Raw genomic sequence first — 7,176 nt, 5'->3', positions numbered from 1 at the left:
AGTAGTGTGTCCCACAAACAGCAAATATTTTCAAAAAAAGTAAGACATATTTGGGGGTGCTTTGATTCATTTTGGGGGTGCTGAAGCACCTCCAAAACTGGGCTAAAATCGCCCCTGGTTTGTTTACTTGCACTGCTGTAACTGGAGCCTCGTCGTTGACTTCAGCAGCGAGCAGGCGCACCGAGGGCTCTCGTGCTCACTTTTCGCGTACAGAATTTCGAAAAAACATCGGTGCAAATTATAAGTCTGTATCATGATGTCTGGTGTTTTCGTGTTTATTTTGTTTTTATTTTGCGAGTTGGTTATTAGGTGCTGCTCCAGCCACCAGTGAATCCCCCGCCGCCCCGCCCCCTCCTCCCTGTGCTGCAAGCAGGGCGGAGGGCGCTGTCACTACCCGATCCGTACCGGAAACCCGATCGGTACCCCGCATGCGCAAATCTTACGTCACTTCCTCTCTTTGCCAACATTGCGACACTCAATATATTTGAATGATACGGTTAGCGCCCAGTTAGCTCCTAGCATTTCTCAACAGCTCTGCCTCCTTTTCGACTGCCCGGGACATTTAAACAATGGATAATCCCTATACGAACAAATTCATGCTTTTCTCCTCAACAGACAGCGTTCCCCGATTGAACAACAGCGCCATAAAATAAGAAGAATGGTGCCTAATTACAGACTTAATAATATTGACTTAGCAATGTGTCACGTGAAGATTCAGCAGCCAGATTAAGTGTTTACTGACAATTGACAGTGATAGCAGACATCATCATCACTATTCCAGTCAATCCTCTCCACACAGACAAGCATAAACACACTCGACTATCACTAAATCAAATTTAACACACGTTTGTAATGACGCTAATTCAGTTTAGAATAGGGTTCATTCGCTTGGTCAGCAGGTGGCAGTATCCTCTTATACTGGGGAGTAAACTGCCATTAAACAAACAGAAGAAGAAGAAAACAGGCGCCCTTACTCCCAGCAAATGGGCGATAGAAAACCGATCGGTACCTATGCCATTCCCACTATGCGCTGCCCGTGATGTCGCCCCCTACCACGATGCCGCCCCGGGCAACCGCCCCTGTCGCCCGTGTCTAAGATCGCTACTGCAGACATGTATGCATTCTCTTCTTACATACATATATTATTTATGAGATTAAATGCATGTAAATGAGAGCAAAATGTAGGAATGCATAAATGAAAATGCATGTATGTTAGAGTGAAAATTTGTAAATATGTACATTAAAATACATGTATAAGAGAGCACAATATTGCAATGTGTGTGTTAAATATGTGTAAACATGAGAATAAAAATATCTAAATATAAAAATTAAAATAAAACTATGTGAGAGTGAAAATATGAATTTTGGCTTGTTATTATCCATAAAATCATCACATTCTCTGTAAGATTAAGGTCAACTATATATATATATCTATATATATATATAGATATATATATATATCTATCTATATATATATATAGATATATATATCTATATATATATATAGATATATATAGATATATATATCTATATATATATATATATATATATATAGATATATATATATATATATATATATATATATATATATATATATATATATATATATATAGATATATATATATATATATATATATATATATATATAGATATATATATATATATATATATATATATATATATATAGATATATATATATATATCTATATATATATATATATATATATATATATATATATATATATATATATATATATATTGAAGTTAACGCTGAAAGTACAAACATCACTAATGTCACACAACTTTGCCGACATGTGGCCAACAGTAATGTTTTAATGTTTTTCGTTATTGAACATTTGCACATAAATAAGTGACATCATATTCAGTACTTACTTTTGACAGTTCACTCTTCGGCTGCTCCCTTCTGCGCTATGTATTGAGGGATATATGGGCCACGAAGCGTGCACCGGACCACGCTTGATATTTGGGGAAATCGACGGTGCCTTTGGAGTAGGCATTTGAAGTACACTTCGAATTGGGACAGCCGTCGTCGCGTGGCGGTGACGTAATCTCACTCAAAAAGCGTGCAGTCTCTTAATTGGGACACAGCCAATGTGTGTCTGCTGTTGACATTTTCAGCGCCGAGAACCATAACCTCAGTTTTATCTGAATTTAGAAGCAGAAAATTAGAGATCATCCAGGTCTTTATGTCTTTAAGACATTCCTGCAGTTCAACTAATGGATGTGTATTATCTGGCTTAATAAATAAATGAAGCCAGTCTTTATTTTGAAAAAATGCTGGTCAACATAGTTAGCCTTTGACTCAGGACTAAAGTGTTTACCGTAAAACTGGTGTATTATATTGAAATCTGTGATTATTTATTATGAATTATACTGAGACACTGCAAAAGGTCAACCATCTCTTTATATGTTGCTTTCGAATGTAACGTTCTACTGAAATGAGGTTTGCATATGTGAAAAGTGCCGACTACATTTGAAAGAACTATATTGCGTTAATATTAATTGTAAGGCATTGTACCAAATGTTTGGTTACATAACCTGTGGCTTTAATAAAGTTAATGACACAAATCAGTCAATCATTATTTTTTTGTGAATATTTTATTACCACAAACGTTCATACACATAACATTACAAATACAAACGGTCATGGTCCACGGCCGGTGTCGGAGGAGCAGATGGCATGCCCACGCCTACGGGTGTGGCTGTCGTCTCCACACCTGCATCCCATTCCAGGCGATCATCATGAGGATTATTTAATCCCGCTCAGCCAGCTGCTCCACGGCAATCCGTTAGTCACCATTCAGCGGTTATCACTTGGCGTGTTTGAGTCTACACCTGCCTGTCCTCCTGCCCGCCTGGAGTTTGGATAATCTCCTCCTCTGTCTCCCTGGAGCTCTCCCGCAGACCCTCACCCCTCCCTCCAGTTCCCACGGCCCTGCCCTGATCCCTCCCACGGTCCTGATCACGGCGTTCCCGAGTTGTTTGTCTCCCGGTCCCTTTGTTTTCCTTTGACCATTCCGGGACACGCTTAGTTCAGAAATAAAGTTGCGTGCATCTCTACATATTGTGTTTGCTTCTGGGTCCAGCTTGCGTGCTTGAACTACGGTTCTTGACAGAAACAAAATAATTAAAACTTTCTATTTTCTTGAAATACATTTTGAATAGAACCTATAAATAGTTTTTGATTGATGACATTAATCATCAAAAATACAGGTGAAAAATGAACAGGTCAGTTTAACAGGCAGTAATTACACAGCAGATGAAGACTGATACTGAAAAATAATATCAACATTATTCCCACAAAATAAGGAAAATCCACCCTTAATGAAAATTATCTCACTTAGTCTTGTCTATTACACACTGGCCTTATGGAAAATGAGCAAATGTAATTCAGCGAGTCTTGGCGTGAACCTTGAAGGGTTCAGGCACACGTGTAGCTCCGTAAACTCCCTCTGTACTCAGCTCCACTCCATCAGGAACAGAGAAAGTGAACTTCTGCAGCAGGCCGACAAAAAACAGGAACAGCTCCATCTTGGCGAGGCTTTCACCAAGACACACACGCTTCCCTGAAGAATTCACACACACACATACACGTGCAGGTTTACAACCTGTGGATGACTGTTTTTTTCTTGTTCAGGTTGTGCTAAAACAAAACACTCATTGTGGGGTTTTACCTGCAGAGAAAGGTAGGAATGCTTCTCTCTTCACAAACTTCCCATCAGCATCCAGGAAGTGTCCTGGGTTGAAGGTGTCTGGAGTCTCCCATTCAGTCTTGTCAAACAGCACAGAGGTGAGTACAGGTGTCACGGGGTGGAAAGGGACAAGTTTTTAGGTTTTTTTTACTATGCATGTTTAATGTTTAAGCTGTTCAGACAAATGAAAAAGTCACTTAGACACAACACAAATGGCTATTTGGTAGAGTGCAGTTTGTGCAATGAAGTGTCCACATACATTCTCCATTTTGATGAGGAAAGTGTCGATGTAGTCTCGGGGATTGTTGTGATCCAGGTCCTTCTTGTGGCTTTTCACCTCCTGAGTGATGAACTCTCTGACTTTGTTAAAATCCCTGAACATTTTGTTATGAGGACCTGGCAAACGCTTCATCACTCCGGGGAATGATTCATAGAGCTTGTCAGAATAAAAGATTTGATGAGAGAAAGGAAGAAGAAAGAAAGAAGTTAATTATTTTGACATACCTGAGCCCATATGGAGCCCTGCAGGTGAAGAATGTCGGACAGATTTTTCAGGATGAGCTGGAAGTTGTGGTCATTGTAGTCAAATCTTTTCCCCATCACCAGTTGGCACGCTATATTAGACACGGCATTGTTGAAGACGCCTGCTGGCCTAAAAAGTTTACCTGAAGACAAAAAGACGATTGTTAAGAAAACATTATTCTTTGCTTTAGCCATGTTTGTGCAGGATTGGATGCTTATGTTCCACTTGATGTAAAGCACCTTTCTCCTGCTCTATCTCCTCCTGCAGGTATCGGATCTCCTCACAGATACACTGCTCCATGCGGTTCTTCCCCAGGCCGAAGTCTCGCAATGTAGACAAAGCGAAGCGTCTCTGTGCCTTCCATTTTCCACCGTTGCTCATGAACAGACCATCTGAATACACACAAGCAGATTATGAACTTAACAACCTATGAAGAATAATTTCAACACTGAATGAACGAATAGTGACTTCCAAACCTGAGTTTCCTGAATAAAACCTGTCAGATATTGGGCTGTACGGTCGATCCACAAAGTTGTCAGCTTGTGTTACCAGAGCCTCTTTTACCGTCTTGTATCCAGAGACGATTACCATTTTATCCCTGCCGAAGCAGAAACTGAACACATTCCCGTAGATTTCAGCCAGCTACAAAAAACACAACAAACATGAAGGATATACCACAACATTTGTAATCTACAGAAAGAAATTAGAGTGAACTGCTGTAATTACAGGCCAGAAATCTACACGGATAAACTAACTATCAATCAATATTTCATCTGTCCATCTGTTCTCTTCCACTATTCTTCCACTTATTGCAGGAGCAGGAGGCTATTGATGGTTAAGTACAACATGGACAGGCTCCAAGTTTGTGACAGACTGACAGATGTGTAACAATTTACATCCACACCTGCGGGACCAATTAGCCAAACCCCATTGTAAGGCAACTAACCTATACACTCAAATTTAAACTTTACAATACTGACTTTAATTGGATTGAAATTTACATAATTAAACTTCTGGGATCCACAATTTTTCCAGATAATTGTTTGTTTGACCATATTTGAAGAAATTGCTATATTAGACATAGCATAATATAGATAGATATAGATATAAGACACAGACTTATGTCTGCTTATTAGGACTAAGTGTGAAACTATAGTACAACAGTTAGTTGCTCTGATAATCTATTAGAGTCGTTTCTGAAATATTTTCTCCTTCCTGTGTTTCAGTAAAAATTAATTTAAAAAATCAAAATAAAAAAAACTGCTGCAGTAAAACATGTAGAAGTACAAAATCAAAATCTCAGTTTTGATCCTGATGACAGACACACCAGCACACAAGTATACATGCAAACAACAAAGCAGTACTTTAAATTTCACTCCTTACTTAGAACCCCCCTAATATTATACAAGTACCTTGTTGAAATAAATATGTGGGTGTTTCTTTCCCACAATCTGGAAATTCCCAATAAAAGGTAAAGCGAATGGTCCCGGTGGAAAATCTCTTGGATTCTTGTTTCTGAGGTGGTACATGAAACACAGAGAGTAAAACTCCCTCGTTGCTCAGCAAAAAGTTGGAAAACCACATTGTTAAATTCAACAGCAGCTGATTGTTTCCAATCTGGAGATGTGATTCTTTCTTACAGAAACCAGTGGTTTATAAACCTGATGCTTGATAAAAATGCTAAAGTTCAGGACACACAGGACTAATACTTGTCTGTTCAAAGGTGCTTGTGATATGGTGGCTACACAACAAGCTGGGCTACAAAACACAATCCATTTGCTCAGCTCTGCAGGATGAATTTGTTCAAAGCTTTTGAACTTACATCTACTCAAAGTGTAAATACTGTCCAGTGGTGACAAAAGTCATCTAGTAAATTCATCCTGCAGTTTCATATACTTCTGATGACCTTAGAGGAATCATCAGTTTTACTGTGTCTTTTGCTATATAGCTAAGATATATTGTCATTATCAGCAGAAATATCAAATATATATATATAATATGTGGTCACATGATTTTCATGCACAAAAATAAATAAGGAGTGCCCTTTGTCCTGATCCTGCATAAAACCTTATCTGTGATCAGATTACAGTACAGGTCTCAATTTCTGACTTGCAGGAGCAGGAGGGAAACTTTTTTTTATCTGTTCTTCTCAGGTTAGTGATAAAATGATGGTAAAAGTGTTTCTTGCACCACCCAATGGCTGTTGAAAACCATCACTGATACCACCTAGGTAAATGCCATCTATTGTTTTTCTCTGGATGTTAATTTTGGGGTTGAAGCAGCTGCTGCAACAATAACCTGATGGCTTAGAATGTTGTTTAGCTTGTATAGGTTTATGAGGTTGCTTATCTTGTTGTTTGTTTAATAATCCTGTATATTTGAAAAGCATGAGTTACTATTGTTGGGCCTGTGCTTCAGCAGGCCCGCTAGTTCAGAGACTTATCACCAATGTTTCCTCTAATTTTTCATGTGTCTGAGCGAGCACACAAACTCCCTGAGCGGTCCCTTGGACCACTGTGAGCGACATCAGACGTGTGCACTGTGGTCACGGCAGCATCAAATCCATCCATCCATTACATGGTTTATTAAAATAATAAAATTACAGCATTTACATTTATGTTAGACTACTTTTAATTAGCTGCTTTAGCCCACTTACAATGAAAATGTAAAAAAAAAAAAAAAATCTTGTTCATGACCTGTGTAGTATGTTAACACTGTTGGAAGTAAAAATAACTTGAACTCCAATTTTGAAAACACAACTTCTTTTTTTAAATAAAGCTCTGACTTGTATTATGAGTATGAGTCTGTGGTCTGGGAGAGAGTCCTGTAACTCTGTCTGCAAAATACAGTATACAATGGCCAATGTTGGGCAATTAATTATATAGTTACTTCTTCAAAAAAGTAACTGAGTTTTGCAAACAACAAAGTTTTTTGCAGCCG

The 7,176-nt window shown here is 38.5% G+C and overlaps 1 pseudogene across 1 annotated transcript; it reads right to left on the bottom strand.

The window, feature by feature from the left end:
* Positions 1–3,216: 3,216 nt before the first annotated feature.
* On the bottom strand, positions 3,217–5,909 carry LOC148095993 (cytochrome P450 2J5-like; annotated as a pseudogene). Its single transcript, XR_015717174.1, has 7 exons — positions 5,649–5,909; positions 4,713–4,878; positions 4,476–4,628; positions 4,218–4,378; positions 3,973–4,149; positions 3,696–3,837; positions 3,217–3,587 (listed from the first exon to the last, which is right to left on the bottom strand). The product of XR_015717174.1 is annotated as a cytochrome P450 2J5-like (transcript).
* Positions 5,910–7,176: the final 1,267 nt, after the last annotated feature.

This window comes from Neolamprologus brichardi, chromosome 23 (genome assembly GCF_056152115.1).
Source record: "Neolamprologus brichardi isolate AB-2024 chromosome 23, ASM5615211v1, whole genome shotgun sequence".
NCBI classification, from domain to species: Eukaryota; Metazoa; Chordata; class Actinopteri; order Cichliformes; family Cichlidae; genus Neolamprologus; species Neolamprologus brichardi.
The sequence above is the reverse complement of the archived record's forward strand: the minus strand, read 5'-3'. Positions and strand labels throughout refer to the sequence as shown.